The sequence below is a fragment of the Dermacentor albipictus genome, unplaced genomic scaffold (assembly GCF_038994185.2).
Source record: "Dermacentor albipictus isolate Rhodes 1998 colony unplaced genomic scaffold, USDA_Dalb.pri_finalv2 scaffold_76, whole genome shotgun sequence".
Classification (NCBI taxonomy): Eukaryota; Metazoa; Arthropoda; class Arachnida; order Ixodida; family Ixodidae; genus Dermacentor; species Dermacentor albipictus.
In genome coordinates this window covers 303,029-320,544 of record NW_027225630.1, presented here as the reverse complement: position 1 = coordinate 320,544, position 17,516 = coordinate 303,029, and the positions used below count along the sequence as shown (strand labels likewise).

The 17,516-nt window shown below is 43.8% G+C and overlaps 1 protein-coding gene across 10 annotated transcripts in view; it reads left to right on the top strand.

Moving 5' to 3' along the window:
* Positions 1-13,007, top strand: part of LOC135918737 (uncharacterized) — a 45,870-nt gene extending 32,863 nt beyond the window's left edge. For 7 of the 10 annotated variants that reach the window (XR_011510304.1, XR_011510305.1, XR_011510299.1 and 4 more), the window contains one exon: positions 5,285-7,886. The gene's annotated coding sequence lies outside the window, so the exon portion shown is untranslated. Of the gene's footprint in view, positions 1-219; positions 332-5,284; positions 7,887-12,946 lie in introns of those variants that run through there. The other 3 variants (XR_011510300.1, XR_011510298.1, XM_070530296.1) reach the window with 2 other exon arrangements.
* Positions 13,008-17,516: the final 4,509 nt, after the last annotated feature.

The window sequence follows — 17,516 nt, the reverse complement described above, 5'->3', positions numbered from 1 at the left end:
TCTGTCTCAACAGCTCGTAAGTCAACCTCAACAGTCCTGACATACTCTCAGCCCGCGCACAACGCCCGAGTGTTGTGTTGCACTGCTTCAAAGAGTGTATTTTGGTTTGGATGAGAGACACCTGCATCTCGGCTTCAGCCAAAACTTTACTTTTTGAGCTCGAGCTCTTTCAAAACGGCGGCAACAAGCTTCCTTTCTCGTTTATTCCTCAATGCGTAGGTCACTTCTGTTCTTGTCCGCCCCAAGGACCATTTGAAGCATCTTAATCAGTTGCACAGTCCACGACCGATTTTTCGAGCTCCCTGGGGCTGCGAAAACGTCCGAAAAATCGGTCAGTTGGAAAAAAATAAATGCGTGTCATTTACTGCCCTTAGGGGCTCAAACCGCCACAGGCACGTTCGAAAACGCTCTGAAGGCCTGTCGGTACACATATTAGGCATACCTGTGCTCGTACTGTGACAGGAAATGCCGGGTGCCCGAGTGCGTAATTTATACATACTGTATTCCGTGGCAATAGCCCCTTCCCACGCTTGTTATGCTTCACTGCAATACTTTTCCGTAAGCTTTACTGAGTAACATTTCTGTACAGAGGCGAAGCTGACTTTCACGAACCGGCATTATGCAACGCAGTGTTTTCCAAGTTTCTAAGCCAATCGCAAGGACCACAAAGGTGGAGTCCGTGCCATTGCTGACAGCAGCGAATTCTTTCAATAAAAAGTTCGGCACCTAATGGCAAGAAGCTTCGTAGCGAACTTCGAAGCAGCTAGGCCTAGCGTTGCCGCAGTGGTGGCAACGGGTGCCAGCGGATCTGCGTGCGAGTGCCGGTTCGAGGCGGCGAAGTAATCAAAACGGCAGCGGTGGTGCCTTTGATTAACGCCGTTTCGAACCTGCGGTCGCGGCAAAACGTCCGGAAAATCGGACGGCAAGGAGTTCTTACGTCGGAAATTTCACACGTTCTGATACGTTGACACTATGGGGTACGAGGTGGCGCCGCGAAGCCGTCCAAATTATCAGGAATCCGGAAAGTCGCTCGTTGACTGTACACTGGCAACTCCTCCTGCCAACGACAGGGCGTCAAAGACGAGTCATTACGATTCCTGTCTGCTACTCGAGCCAGCATTACCGCGACTTTCGACCCTTTCAATAAAATTGCCGCTAATTTTCCCTGATAGAGGCCCAAATTCCCTGAGTTTTCCCTGACTTTTTCCAGACTACTCAAAATCCCTGAGAATTCCCGGTATTCCCGGTTGGTAGGCACCCTGAATACCCCTGTCACATGGCAAATCTAATGTCATTTACAACGAATGACATTTCCTGATAATGCCATTTCTTTGGTGTCACACGGTAAAACGTAAGGACATTTTCGGAACTGACATTTACAAACAAATGACTTCGCCAAAGTCATTTGCATTCGTTTGGAACTGAATGCGTATCCTCGACACCACAAGTTTACCAGTGTTTTGCAAACAGTACATGCTTCTTTTTTGTTTTAACAAGAAATAACTGTTATTCTATCCATTTTATTACCTAATTATTGCTTTAACGACATTAAAGTCCATCACGTGCGTAAATTCAGAAAACTACTCTCAGTTTAGTGACCAGACAGCCCTCTTTCGCTGCAGCAGTTGTGTTGGTTCTCACCGGAGCATCGGCTGCGGCCACTTCAATTGACTTGGCGTAAAAGCGTGCACGTGTTTTCCTGTGGCACGCTCCAAGAATGAGGATATTAGAAGCTCACATGCACATCAGAACGGCGATGACATGCAACTGCCCTTCTCTTACCACTTTAGCAGATGTAGCGGACGCACGTATCGCTCTCTTCGCCCTGTTGCTTGCCTTAGCTGGACTCGACTTCGTTGGCAATGTCGACAAGTCAGTGATCAAACGCTACGGTTTGAAAGCAACGATCACATATTCTAGTGGAATTTAGCATATTGGAAAATAATTATTGGACAAAAGTGGGTTTGAGCCGTGTCTTTTTTTTACTATCGTCATTGTCATCATTTTCAAATGACAGTTTTCGCCGTGTGACAGCGCACTGTGATAATGACATTAATCGCGAGAAATGTCATTTGTTGGAAATGACATTAGATTTGCCGTGTGACGGGGTATAAGCCTAATTATCGTGATCATTCCAATCATGTTTTATTCACATAGCTGATTCATGAGCATTCAAAATATTTAGGTACCATAGGTGCCACTATTCTTTTCATTTTCGTCCAAGCGTATTATACAACAGTGTAACTTATATATGCAAGACCAACATGAGATAATCTTTTTCTCCAGCAATGTGCTTGCAGTTTATTTTGCCTGCTAGAATGTGCGGCTCATGAAAATTTTTTTTACTTAAGTTTATTGCCCTGAAATGGGTAAGTACGACATTTTAGGATAAGTGTATAAACATGCACAATCGCATTTCACGATGCTGACCCAAGTTAAAATAGATGCATCTTATACAATGAGTTATATACACATATTTTTTCTTTGAAGGTTGTGAAAAGAGGGGGAAAGGGGGTGACTTGTACAACAGTTCAAATTATAGTCCAGAAAGTATGGCACATGGTTTGTGAGCCCTACATATGGTAGAGTAAAATACAACTTGAGCTGATGAAAGTTTCACATGGAAAGCACATCTGCTGTGGATGACCTACAGTAGTGGTGAGAGGTCGCAGTTTCATCAATGTCTGTAATACTTGCACATCAGTTTCAGCAAAATGGCAGACATAATTATGTACAATGCACCTTAAGTAATCCCAAGTGGAAATTATTCCAGCTTACTGCTATTTTGAGACATTGAATCCCACTAGGATCATAAGTCATACCAATCCAGTTAACTGCAAGCCTGAAAAATAAAGCAGAAAGAGAAAAAGCCACAGTCTGCTGCGTGGCCTACAGTGCACCAGGAGGCACTACACCTTCCTGCTTGGTACATGAAGTGATGCAAACAAGTATAAAATAACTAAAGTCGTTGCCTGCAATAAGAATAGCCATATAGGTCAAATATAGGCCACTGGCTGTGCCAAGGTAGTTGTTACCACTGTGAAATTGGAGAGCGGTTCCCTTTTCTCTATCTCTCTCTCTGAACTCTTCAGGCATTGATACAATGTAGCAAAATGATAAACATGTTTATGATGTCTTTAACTATAATGCCCTGCAGTCGGTAAAGGTGGCCTCGAATTATGTGGAAATCATTGAATTTCAAATGCACTAACATGTGCTCCAATTTCATTGCATGGTCTGGCATGAGTATTGCCTTGTATTTGGGATGTTGAAAACTCAACCACTCTTTATGTATTATAAAGCAGAGCAAAAGCGGTTTCTTACCAGCAATAGCAGTTCTTTCCGACTTGGACAGAAAAACACGACCCAGTTCAAAGTCGTGGCCTCTGTGCTTGAATTGGAAAACCACATACATACATGTGTTGTCTTCAGTCACAGCCATTGCCGCAAAACATCTTTTTCCACACTTAACACTTGAAGGCCGCTTCAGCTTTTGTTTACTTGTAGCTGTGGAAAAAGATAACCGGGTGGTTTATTCTAACTTAAGCACTGGACTTCCAGCACATGCTTAATGGTGGTTCTACTACACCATTTACACCATTTAGCTACTATTCAACTTGCCTGAAACCTGGCTACGTGAACGGCGCAAAGGTGCGGTATTTTCACGCTTTCAGGGCAACGCAGCGTTTTCAGCAGGGGTATGAGAAGAAGACTTAAATATAGGAAACAAATAGTGAACGTGCAAGTAATTCAGTTTGAGATGGATCATCTACTAGACTTTTCAAATATTGAGTAATATTTGCAGTAATGCAATGGATTGCCCGAGGTCAATGCATTGCATGCAGCATTTCAAGGGCACTTGGTTTGTCTCTAAACAAGAACACAAAACAAATCTGCGTTTTTACATGCCAATACCACGATCTGATTATCAGGCATGCCTCTCTCAGTAAAAATTCGTCCTGGCTGTCAACACCAATCGAAGCACATACTATATGCAATGCTAACAGGGTACGGTGACAAAAGCAGCATTCATAGCAAGCACAATGGCATGCGCTGAGACCCATTGACCACTGGAAGGCACACAGTTTGCATTGCATACATGTGTTCTTGCACGTGGTTCAGAACTGTATGGCGATTTGTGATCCTTTAAGTACAGAAACTAACTTCTGTGCACACTTGTGATGGTTGTTGACTTGTGAAAAGAGGGGGAGGTTACTTGTGCCAGGTTCAAATTATTGTCCGGAAAATGTCGTATATGGTTTGTGAGCCCTGCATATAGTAGAATAATATGCAAGTTAAAGTGATGAAAGCTTCACATGGAAAGCAGATCTGCTGCGATCTTATGCACTCATACAGCAGTGCTTCATCAGTTATCAAAAACCCATACGAATGATCTCGGAAACAATCGCCAATCGTACCAATATATTAACACCATGCTTCCTGCGACTGCTTGCAGCCCATATCACAATCAACAAAAGCTAATTTCATGGCACACTACCCTGACCATTGGCCCTAATCAGCACCGCTTCATCAGGTCGGTTGGGTATCAGCAACTAAAGCTACAGTTAGCTGATGAATCGACTCATATCTATTTGCAGAGGCCAGCAAACCACCTTGTAACAAAAGAGTGCATGGAATGGTAGCAATGTTGTTTGTGTCCACCACTGCCATCTTTGCATCCATTTGTGCTATGGCCCCTCCTTCTGGACGCCGTTCATAGCCTCGCGGCAGTCTCTTGTCGAGCTTCTTGCATTGTTATCGGGTGTAATACACTTGTGCATATGCCATAGTGCATATGAAAGCACATGCGTCATTTGCAATGCACATAAGACATTCACCTTCACTTCTTTTGTTATTTGTGACAGAGCGAATTGTTTTAGTGCAGTTGTAATTTCTTACCTCTCCGACGCCTAGGCACACAGCTGCTTTCATTAGCCCACAAAACTTTTATTTAATTATTTACAAAGGCTTTCTACCTACTTAAATAAAAGTACTTGCAACATACTGGCATGGTACCAATTGGCTGGTTCTGGGTGTTAAAATTTTCTTAAATGTGTAAGCATCTCTATGCTTACCAAACCTCCATCACGCAAGATAAAAATGTGGGCCGACCCACGGCGGAGGTGAACAGCCTTCAAGCACTCAACAAAGTGAAAAGTGCATACAATATAGATAGAGCATGCAGCAGCAAGTGGCTTTACCTTTGTTTTGCCTGTCGCTACCACGAGATCGAAGCAGCGCTCGCAAATCTCTCAGCACACACCGCACCGTGCCCCTTTCGCAGATCGCTTTCAAGATATGGGCCCGCTCTTCAAGGCAAAGCGACGAGAACACGGCGTTCAAGATATGGTCCACGCAGCGCATAATGGTTTGACGTAGATGGATAAGGCACTAAAGAGCAGTATCAGCTTGTAATGATCAGAATGTCATCAGCACACCTGGTGCTGCCGTCTGCAGCAGTCCGTGTTGCTGCAATGCTGCTGTTTATACCGGTCATATTAACTTCCATAACACTTTTTTTTGTTCAAGTACTCTAAAGAGCCCAGGAGGCATAGGGGTGGGGGATGTTACGATTGGCCAGCGGGGATAGTGACCTTCTGGCTTCGCTGCAATAAATCGCTTCGTGAAGCCAACAACACGCCCCCTTCGAATAGCCCTTCGGAGCCAGTAAGGCTAGACACGTTTGGCGGACAGGATTGTTAGCTGGTTCGCTGTCACCTTCACGGACCAATTGGAGCAAGAAAACTCCTGGAAATGTTTGTTCTATGGCGTTCCCCCATGTACTCTGGTAAAAGTCACAGTCATGACAGATTCAGCAGCTAACTGCAGAGTCAGCTCAGGAACCAAGACGTGCCAGCTTGAGTCAAGCGCGACAACACCTGTCTATGAGGCCCCACTCATTTTGGTGTGTTCAGTAAAACAAAAGTGCAAGAGAGTGTGTGAACCTTCACCCTCAAAGGCGGGTACTTCGACGACTTTGGACGCTTTGGTTGGATGAAGGTTGGATGGCAGCTTTCCCTGGCCTAGGGATCTAGTAAGGACAGAGAGTGTTTAAGCATTTTCGGCTGTTCAGTGTGCATTTCAGTCATGCTAGACTGATCAGATGTAATGTTCTCCACCCTTCATGTAGATATTGTAAATAAATCCCCTACTCCTCATTCTTAATGAGAACAAGTTCCTCCCTTCAACAACATCCTTAGCATGAATGAGTCGAACAATGGTATGGGCCAGGTACCCTTTTCATGGCAGACACCAACTCTTACAGGGATTACAATGAAAGGAGCAAAAAATACCAAAAGTACACAACTAAACAAGAAATATGAATTGGAACAACATGAATTAGTGCAAAAAAATGACTTATTACAGGGTATATACAGTGTGTGAAAAAAACATAGTAATGACAAGGTTCAAGGTTCCTAAAATACTTGCCTTATCACAATGAGCTGTTTCACATTACAAAACAATGGAAAAAAATTTAAGTATAGATTCCTAAACAGGAAAGCAAAATTGCATATTAAATAAGAACATCAAGAAATGCAACTGGAACAGAACAGCAAGGTAAGAGGTAGTTCAGATATCTAGGAACAACTTCAAATTATGTACAAATGAGTCGTGTCAGATAGCGAGGAGGAGAGGTGAGTGGAAAAACAGATTAGTGTGGGCGAAGATGGGTGCGATTTTAAGTTGGTGATCAAGCCGTCAAGACACACGTCACAAGCTAGTCTGATATTTAGAGTAACGTGGGACAACCGATTGGAGTAAAGTTTATGAAAGAAGGACAATATTGTCAGAAGCCTGCGTATATTGAGAGAAGCTAAATTAATTTAATATTTGATTTCCGTAACTCTAGATGTATGCGAGTAGTTTCTTGTGATGAAGCTAGCAACCTTATTTTGCAAGGACTAGTTTGTGTTCGAGGTAGGCCTCGACACAAACTAGAGTCGGAGTCAAGTAAGCGAGAAATTTTGTCTTGGAGTTAGCCGGGTGCAAATAGTGCCTTATGAAGCCAAGTGATCTGGTTGCTTTAGTAGAGTTTGCCGTTTTTACACTCTGCTAAGCAGCTGAGCGGAAGCGCGAATGCACATGTGCCCTCCGCTTAGGTGCAAGCGGGCTGGCGGAGTCAGAAACACGGTTTGCTTACAAGCTGCCTGAGCAGAAGGTTGCTGCCATTTTTTCCTAGCAAGGGTGGTCGATGCACACATCCACTCTGGCTCGTGCATCAAGGCACCTTGCCTGCCTTGCTCTTTACAAGATAGATTTGCACAGACGAAGACTTATGTCTGCTAGAAGGTGCGCATGCTGACCTATTTGAAAACCTCGCAGCGCGGGAGTATGTGATGCACGCTGTGCAGCACGTTAGCATCAGAAAGGACCAGATTGGATGCAAAATGCAAGCTCGCTGGCTATCACGTGGCATTCCCCAAGATGCATTCCAAGATGGGGTTTATTTTCCACTGGATAAAATGGACCGGTAACGCATTACAAGTTCATGTTTAGATGCTTTATGGACAAATAAGCTATATGTTTTCGTTTTACTTGTAAAAGTTTTACTTATAAGTTGCCGAAAAGATGCCGATTATGTAAGTTTCATCTTTCCAATAACGTAAATTTCTATGAGAATAAACAATGTTGTCTTTTTCTAAAATTGATGGGAACCTTATTTCTGGATCAACCCTCGTATGTCTATCATGTCATTAACGTAAATGTCGAAGGGGACCTAAAATGCTGCCCTGTGGGACACCTAACAATATTGCCCTGTCGAAGGAAATACTATTTCCAATGACAATGTATTGCCTGCAATCAAGCAGATACGAACACAACAAAATGTGTCATTCCGTGTACACCGTTGGCAGTGAACTCTGTTAATAAAATCTTGTGTTGCATTGTCAAAAGCCTTGCTGTAGTCAATAAATATCCGGACCACTAGGTTTCATTTTTCTAGCTTCTTGATTAACGCCTGCTGAACAAGCAGTGCAGTTTCTGTAGAGCAGGTCATCAAAGCTGTTTCTCCATCGCCAGGGTTCGTGTCATGCTCTCCAACCATGATTCCTCACTCCTTTGTGCCCTCCAGAGGGGCACGGTCATGGGCCCCCCAAACAAGGGGCTTAAATCACCACAGCAATTAAATTGCAATTTTTTGCTTTTAACATGCTTCAATGCAATACATTGCATAAGCTTCCCTGCTTAACTCAACTGTAATGCGGCAGAGGTGACTTAAGGAACACTTTCTAGACATGCCAAACAATATGTGCATTCTGGTCCGAACTACACCTGACTTAACATTCCGACACGTCGGCATATGGATGGCCCTTGTGCAGTTTAAGAGCACGAATACGCATGCTGGTTGTGGCTTGAGGAAATGTGATTGCTTAAACAAGTTTCAATGCCAATGCCCTAGACTGAGCTTCACCGCAATGCAGTTGTGTTGTGCACTGGAGCTTCCGTGATGTATTGCGGTCCATCACTGCAGCAACGTCAGAACCAGCTTTGAATGGGTGTCAGGTGAGTTATTAGATGTCTCGGTGCTCATATTGCGACAGATGACGGCACATGTGCGCATGTATAGCCGGGAACATGTGCAAGGCTGTGTTGCATTCTCGTATACGGAGCTTGCATATGGGCGAAGCAAGGGCCCAAATCACCACAACCCTGCCGGAAATAGCCCTAAATTCCTGCCTGTACACTTCTTAAGGGTCTCGGTACTTTTACCGTAACCGGAGATTGCACATATAATAGTATATTTTCAAAACTTAGCTCATTGGAACATCTTCCTGTTCATGCTACGCACACAAAAATGAGGAATAAGAGAAAAATTATGCAGATCCCACACCCTGTGGGAATTGATGTAAGTGAAGCTTTCCATGCTGGATGCTCTGATTGACGATAATTAGCAGTGTTGACGGCTAAAGCTTAATTTCTTCAACATTTAGGCTAACATGAGATTGGCGAATTGATGTTAAACGTTACCTTGTGGGCACCACTGCTGTTTGCCTGCGCAATAGGCAGAACACACAGGGAGGGGTGTTTGCATGAGGCATTGTTGTGGGCCATATCTTATAACTCCTGAGAAGGTTGAGTGTTGTCATTTCCTCATATGGCACATCGCGTTATGGCGGAAGTATTAAACTTGGATTGTGGGGCTGTACGTGCCAAAACAACACTCAGATTATGAAGCACAGCATAGTGGCAGACTCCAGATTAATTTTGACACCGTGATGTTCATTAATGTGTCCCAAAATCTAAGTGCACATGGGTTTTCTATTTCGCCCCTGTCGAAATGTGGCTCCCGCGATTGGGATCAAATCCATGACCTCTCGCAATGCCATAGCAGCAGAGCTAATGCAGCGGGCACAGAAGTGTTGATTTGACGGTCAACCACTTCTGTAGTGTTTCCTGGACGCTGCGGTGCGTTTTAATTAATGTGGCTCTGCTTCTGCACGCCCTGTGTGAGTTGCTCGCTTGACATATTTGCATGGTGTTTATTTTTTCAGAAATAGCAGCAACATATTGCACTGTGCCTTGAACATAAGCACCCCGCAATCGCTGTTGTATGTTAGTGGAGTTTCCTTGCCTTCTCACGTCACTTCCCCCATCTTATATGGGAACTGCCTCTTCTCCCTCTTCTCTCTACAGTTCTATCTGTGTCCCCTCTGGCCTCGCACGTAAGCATTGCAGTTTCTTCAGTGCTTCCGAAAGGAGTCGCGGATAATTGCAGCTGTCAGGTGGCTAATGTGACAACGGCCAGGGAGCTCCAGAGGGCATTGTGCACATTCGATGCGGTGGGGTGAAAACAAGCTTCTCCCATCTCCTTTCCTCTCTTACTTGTGCCTGTCATGTATATACACACTCTGAACAACCCCTCCCCCCTCCGACGTGGTGTGTGTGACATCAGCAGCTGGAGTGGGAAAGTGAAAAGAAGAGACAAAGAAAGCTTCACTTTAAAACAAAATGCGTAAAGGTTTCTATGCTTACCCAATGAAAAAACTCGTCCGTCACGTAAGATGATTGCTTTCAAGATAAGGCCCGCATGAGCGAGCGAATTGTAAGATCGGGCCTGCGCAGCCGCGCCATAAGCAGCGGCCGCTAATGTACAGTTGATAATGGTTTGCATCGAGAGGAGGCAGCATCATTGACATCTACGTATGACGTCTACCTAACGTGACACTGTACAATTACGTCACGTAGAACAGCACGCATTGGCCAATGCTCATCTTCCATGAAGCAGAAACATCATCCAAACGCACCATGATATAAAAAGTGAAGAGTGCTACTACTGGCCTCTGCTTCATACTTATGCTGGTCTTGGTTTAACATTTTGGTGTTGCATCTGCGCTTCTCCATTTCATGATTTTTTCGTGGCATTTCTCGCAATTATATGAAACGCAGCAGCATATGACGACAAAACAGTAGGTGATCAGTAGCAAATGCTTATGCATCATTTAGATAACTCCGACAGGATGCTCTGCATGTAATTTTATCTTTTTCCACTTTCAGTATGCTTCAGCGCTATGGTATGCTTGACCGCGTAACCTTGCTATGTCCAGTGTTTGTGACCCTTTCCCACTGTTGGTATACTTCATCACAATGCTAAGTGCATGGTTGAATGCGTAACACCACTGTATTGGGATGAAGCTAACTTATGGGTCTGACATTGGACAGCTTTAATTTAGCGTACGCAACTATAGCGTAGGCTATACGCTATAGTATATATAGCGTATGCTAAGCAGCACACATTTTTTTTAGTTTTAGTTGGCCTGTGAGATGTTCAGATCTCAGAGGCCATGTGCCGTCATTGCAGCTATCTCCCTACTGTAGCTATAGGTGGTGCTAACATGTCGGATGTTTCTTTCGTTAGGCTTCGACTCACTCGAAACGAGAAGCGATCTCGGAAACACCACAAGGTTATCCATAATACTCTGTCATCGAAGCAGCCTGAGACTAAGCAAAAGCCATTTACACAGTCAGTTGCTAAGAACGAAATCCATTTACAAAAGCAACGCCAAATTCAATTCGATCAAAGCTGGCAGCCGGGGCCGCCGCCATGTTTCACGCCAATTCCGCAAACCACACAAAGACGCTAATGCTCAATCTGAGAAATAGTGTGTGTACGCTATACGCAATGGGTCGTTTAGCATTCTGCGCATGCACAGTGATGTATGCTAAACTAAAACTGTCTATTATGCAGCACATTTTAGATGCTTGCTGGTTTTCCAAAAGTCCAAAAGCTGAGATACAACAGCGTCACACACTATCACGTGAGGAAAACGAACCGCAGCATGCAGCAAGTAGCGTCAGCATAAGCACTAGATTACAATCGAACAGCTCTAGAATGAAGACCACAATTAATTTGCCTGTAGTACAAAGAAACCAATGCGTCCATGGTGGCTGATTTACGTTTATAAAACGAATGCCGCACCAGTGCCGCCACTGCCCCGCGAAGATGTCACCAGGGTAAGCTGTGCGCTAGCGCTAACAGCAGTGTATTTGAAGAGCGTGCTGACATTACTAGTGCTGTTGCTCTGCCCCAGGATTCACTCACCTCATATGCTACTTGTTGTAACGGATCAATGGCTGACGAATGCATGGATAGGCTGCGAATGTCAACGAAGGCGACCAAAAATTTTGCAGCAAGGGAGGCTTGGGGTACTAGACAATCGGGGGCTTTGCTTTGCATGGTTCCTGCATTTGGTTGGAGAGCAAGCTGGGAACCTCAATGGAGCACAGGGTGGCTACAGTAGAACATGCTGTCAGGGATATTTTGCAGAGAAAGATTAGCGGTCTATTTCATTAAGTCTCTCTTGAATTCTTGTTAAAGATTTTCTTTTGTTGAAAGTGCTTAGCTATTGTGAGCAGTGAGCTGCGCAACCTTTAAAACAAAGTGACCTGCATAGCGAAGGATTTTGAAGGTGCGAGCACTTTGTTAAAAAGGCTTTGACTACATAGATATATTCAGAGCAGCGCTTTCTGCCCTTTAGCCCATGCAGAATTTGTAGGTCCTATTTGCGCCACCAGGATCTGCCGATGTACTGCAGTGAAGCCTTTAATATGTGTCCCAATGTCCAATGCTGCGGAGTTCAATATATCCATTTAATGTCTGAGCAAGTTTGATGTATGAAGTTTCATATACATGTAATTCTCTTGGTGATTCACCACCTGTTATTTAAGCAATAATTCTATTTATAATTGTTTCATATAACAAGGTTCAATTGTAATGAATTATTGCTATATGACATTCTTCCCATTATTATAACTAATACTCTCAAGCTTGGAACCTCCAAGCTTCCTCATACACTTGGCCAATGTGACAGTACACCTGACACAACAAGCCATGTCGTACACTTACTCTGTGCATATTCACAGCCCATGCAAGCTTGTGCTGAAAGCTTGTTGCTGCTTGCAGAGGTAAACATTTCACTTGACTGTTGTAATGATCTCGCTGACTGTGTGATGGAATAAACAGTTACTCCACAATAAAACATAGTATGAGGCCATTTTGTAAACATGAGTTTGAAGTAAAACTGTGCCATGCATCATCGAAAAAGGAAAACAACATTACAGGGATGAGCATAGTTATCGTGGGCTTGTCTCTATAGCTTTTATGTCTTGCTTTGTCCACATTATGCTGCACAGTTTTAGTTGAAGCGGTTATTGGCTGGCAGACGTCTTCCCATCATGTTACTACGAGTTTTGATGAAAGCAGTCTTGGCCAGCCTCTCTACCCCTGGTTCTCTGGCTTAGGTGCTGGTGCCTCCAGTAGTTCAGATTTGAATGGGTGCAAATTAATTTTCCCTCTCAGTGAAATCATACCAACTTTCCCAGGTTACCGGGCTTCTACAATTCCTCCTAAGTTGGACTTGTTCAACAGCTTTACCGAGTACTTTAAGTAGGCAGTGTATTCTATGTCGTAGGGCAAACAGAAAATTAGCATAAGCACTCTTGCTTTCAGGCTGCCATAGACTTCGAGTTAAAAGTGCAGTCCAGATCAACATGTCCGACCTTGATCCCTCCAGTCTATGTGCCAGCCTTCCCTATGAGCCAATACTTGTGCAGGTGAACATACCTTCTTTGTTCCATGCAAAACATTTTGTTAACTGTTTCCAGGAAAAAGTAGTTCAAGCATAAATGGCTAACACATGCTCTTCATACCAGGTTGCCATGGATAATGGAGACGATAGGAAAGTACAGGCCAGCATCGCTGTCCCAGATCCATCCGTCAGCTTCTCTGTCACAGGTCCATGTGTCCTAACTGCTGGTCTTCAATGGGAGTTGACACTGTCTCCTTCTATAAGGGCATTTTCTGACACACTCTTCTGTGGGAGAATGCCCCATTCATAAAAAGAAACAACAAAGATTGGACACGAAATGGTGCAGCTAAAAAAAAAAATTACTTGCTGGGTTCGCCACCGGGCCATACGCGTCGGCGCTCGTGACTCGACAAAAAGCAGCCGCAGTGGCACGCGCAAGCTCAGGCTTCACATAGTTTCGCGCCCATCGCAAGAGAGGCACCTCACGGCTACATTCGGATATTGCCGGCGCACAAGGAGGAAGTGCAGAAACATGCACGCTTGCAGTCTCGGAGGAATGCGCATGCGTGCAAACTTGATACCGTGGGTGCACAGCTAGAAGGGGAGAAGGGTCGTTTTTCCACACGCTCGCGCACCCTGTAATATTTTGTGGCCGAGTGTACATACTAGACATTGTCTGTAGTGCTTATTTTTGAAATGTGATCTTTTGGGACATATAACACATATAATATGCATCTTGGCTTTGTTGCGCATTAAGAATTTATTTTATAAATACTATGTAATTATCTGAAAAGATTAATGTTTCTTTAGATTTCACACATTTCTTTTGCTACATTGTAAATGTATATCCTGATAGATTAGTGTTTCGTATGTTATGCATTTGCCGATAGGAGACTTACTGCTGCCATGCAAGGGCCTTCAGGCACGTTAAAGCTGTATGTTGCAGCTTTTCGCCTTGAGGACACCCAACAAAGTTTGTTGGAAATAAAACCATTTCTGGTACAATAAGTCGAAAATTCTATTTGAAGTCGCTGCCTCTAGACCCTTCGTGCCAACCGCCATTTTGGCAAGGCTGTGTAATGTCTGGGAATAAGGCTGCTTCGATGGATTTCAAGACCAGATAGCAGCCTTCCTTCGCACACTCTAGCACCAAAAAGGGCAGCACAGGTGTCAGTGTTACTTGTGCTACAATTCCTTCACTTGTGCTATAAATAGCAGCAGCAAACTGCCAAGATGCAAAAGCAAAACAATGAATGAGGGCCATAACGTATTTCCCAGCTCCTGAAATCAGTTCCAGTGTTTGCAGTAGGCAAAGGCATGGCCTTCAAGATCAGCTTCGATTACCAGTGGGAACAGTTTCCGAGGGTGCCAATTCATTTCATCAAGACTCAGTGTTGCCACACTGCTTTTGATTCAAGTGTGGGGAAAAAAAATTGAAGTGAAAATTTTCTAACACATTGAATGCAGTCAAATTTTTTTTCTGTTATGCTTTCCTTTTATTTCAAAACAAAAAAAAACCCAAAAATCTAAGAAAAACAAGAAGCAAAACAGAAAGAAAAATATCTCAGTATAGGGCGAACATCATTGCACAGTGTTGTGAAACCAGATGTGCATGCCTGTGAGGGTGATGATTGGCCAAGTGTGTGCACTATACATTCAGTGATGCTACAGGCACGCACTGTGCTGTTTGCGTTTCATTTGACGGTGATAGTACATCCACACAATGTAGCCACAGGGACAAGTGAGCAGTCAAGTGAAGCTTTTTGAGATCATGTTTAGTTGGATCATGCAAATAAAATGCATTAATTAATCATATGCCATGGAAGATACAAGCACAAGTACACAAATTACTGTGCATGACAGGAGTGGCTGCGAAGATGTATAAGGCTCACACAAAGGACGGACAGCGGACAAGGGACGATGATATTTAACTAATTTTGCCAGGGAAAATGACTTAAAAGTTTGTGCATTAAGTACGAAGAAAATCCGAGGACACCTAAGCACTTCTTATGAGTTCTGAATACTTTAATGTCCAACTGAACGCCACTGAGCAGTCCGAGTTATGAACTCCTCGCGGGCAAGCGGGTACGTTACGACGCTTGGCATATATTGATTTAGCCTTACCAAGGCACAATTAGAACACACACAAGAGCTTGAGTAGACAAGGAACAGGTGGTAACACAGGCTTGCGAGGGGGAAGGTGATGTGTTGTCGTAGCAATGCACTCTCCCCTCGCGAAGTAGCGCAGCAGCAGATGTTCCCATTCGCTCGCTTTCCTCCGCTGAGACACGAGCCAGCAAGTGCAAGCTAGTGTCATGAGCGCACCTCGTGTGCTCACATGGCGTCACAGTCAACGGAAATTAAGCACCGTTTTGCTGCTACGGATGCTGCCGGCTTTTTCACTGAAGGAACCATTTAACTCTTGCATAAAAAAAAATCCTGTCACTGACCACATAATAAACAGCAATAAAGAAATTCCATTAAAAGTATTGCATCAAACCAGCTCGGAGCACGAAAAATTGACCAAAACTGTCAGGCTTGGCTGCTGAAAATTGATGTCTTGTAGCAAGGTTTAACGAGCACAAATGATATGCAAGAATACTCAGAATGATGCGAATGCTCAGATGCTAAGCTCTGCTCTTGTGCAGGAGCTTGGCAATGCAGCTGGCATAAATGCCAGTCTTCTGACAACTACACTGGTTTCATGAAAAGTAGGTTATTCTGGCAAGAGTATCACTGCAACATCACTGCACTACACTTTTACTTCACTGTGTCAGATAAACAAGTCAACAGACGTCTGAAGTGGTCCAACCACAATTCACAGCTGGAGAACAGGATAGCAACCATAGAATTTGGCGAGATGATTAGACAACAGGCAAAGAAGAGTGGACAAATGTTGGAGGTGAAAGCTGTTCTGTTTGACTGTGACGAGGTGTATTGGAGTCGTCAAGCAACAGGCAATAGCGATGGTGCTTCCTAGCGTGCCGATATTGTTCTGGCTTCAAGGCACATAATGGTGATTATTGCATTTTATAGTGTCCCATTCTTCTTTAGATGACAAAGTATCTAAATTTGTGTATTGGTTACATTTGCAGTGATGTCCAAAATCTAGATTTGTAGTGGGCAAATACTTAAAAATTAAGCTCAGTGGTTTTACATGCCAAAATCACTAAATGATGATGAGGGATGCAATAGTGAGAAACTCTGGATTAATTCTGAGCACCTGGGTTTAACGTGCACCCAATGCATGGTGCAGAGCATTTTTTGCATTTTGCCCCAATCCAAATGTGGCCGCAGGGGCTTGGATTTGATCTCACGGCCTTGGGCTTCGCAGCCAACACCAAAGCCACAGCACCAGTAACATTAAAACAAAGCAGTGATTTGATAAAGCGTGTAAGAGCACAACAGTTTTTAAGCATTGCTTCATGCTAAGGTCTAAGTCATAAGCTCGGTACTGTCACACAACAGCCACATTAACCAGATGAACAATGGGGATAAAATGCCAAATTAAGCTGCAAAATTATGAAGCAAAAGCCTTTGAAGCTGTGAAGTTCTTTAGGAACTTGGACGGTGTGGACATTTGGACATGCAAAGGATGCAGTCTTTGGAAACAACTTGCCAAGTTAATTAGTTGTTTTTTACCAAAGTAATATTTCATCACAAAGCAAATAGCTATAATTTCAATATGCTCCAAGATTGAATGCCCTATGATAAAGATTTCTATTGCATTTCTAGCAAGTTATATGGCGCAACCAAAGGTAAGAGACATTTGATGCTAGTGTCCAATAAATTTCAGTTATTAGAAAGCACTCGTCCTGTGCCCTTCTGTGTGTCTTCCGTTATTTCCGCACTGATAAGTAAGTATGACGCTAGTGACTGCAATAGAATACGTGAAGGCCGAGAAAATAGCAATGGCAATGAAGAGCTATTGCTTGAACAACAACGCCAAAAAAAAGCTTAGGTGTAGTGACAAAGCAGAAAGGCAAGAGAAAGCAGCAGGCAAGATGTGGTGAGCAGGGGGGTGGGGTGTGGAGAGGAGTATTCTGTAAGAGCCCACCTAGGGGACTGTCCATTACGGCCGCTACTGATTGGCTAGGGCTGCTCGTCTCCTGCTCTCACAGCCGAATCCAATCAGCAGTGGCCGAAATAGACAGCCCACTAGGTGTACTCTTACAGAATACCCCCCCCAGGAGAAAATGATTAGATGGATTCTTGCCTTGTGAAGTGCAGCAACTGCTCTTTTTTTTTCTGTTCAGAGCAAACGTGAGTGAGACTGGAGATGTAATGGTGATATGAGGCTTTGATGTGGAGATAAGCTGTGGTCTGGGATGAAGCACAATTTTGGTTTCCAGCTGTGGATGAATTTCCAGGGGACCCTGCAGATAAAAGTTTTTTTAGCAATTAACAATTCACGTATCTGGCGAAGGAAATCATTACAGTGAACATGCGGCATAAGCAATAGACAGCCAGGCACATATAGCAAAAGACAGT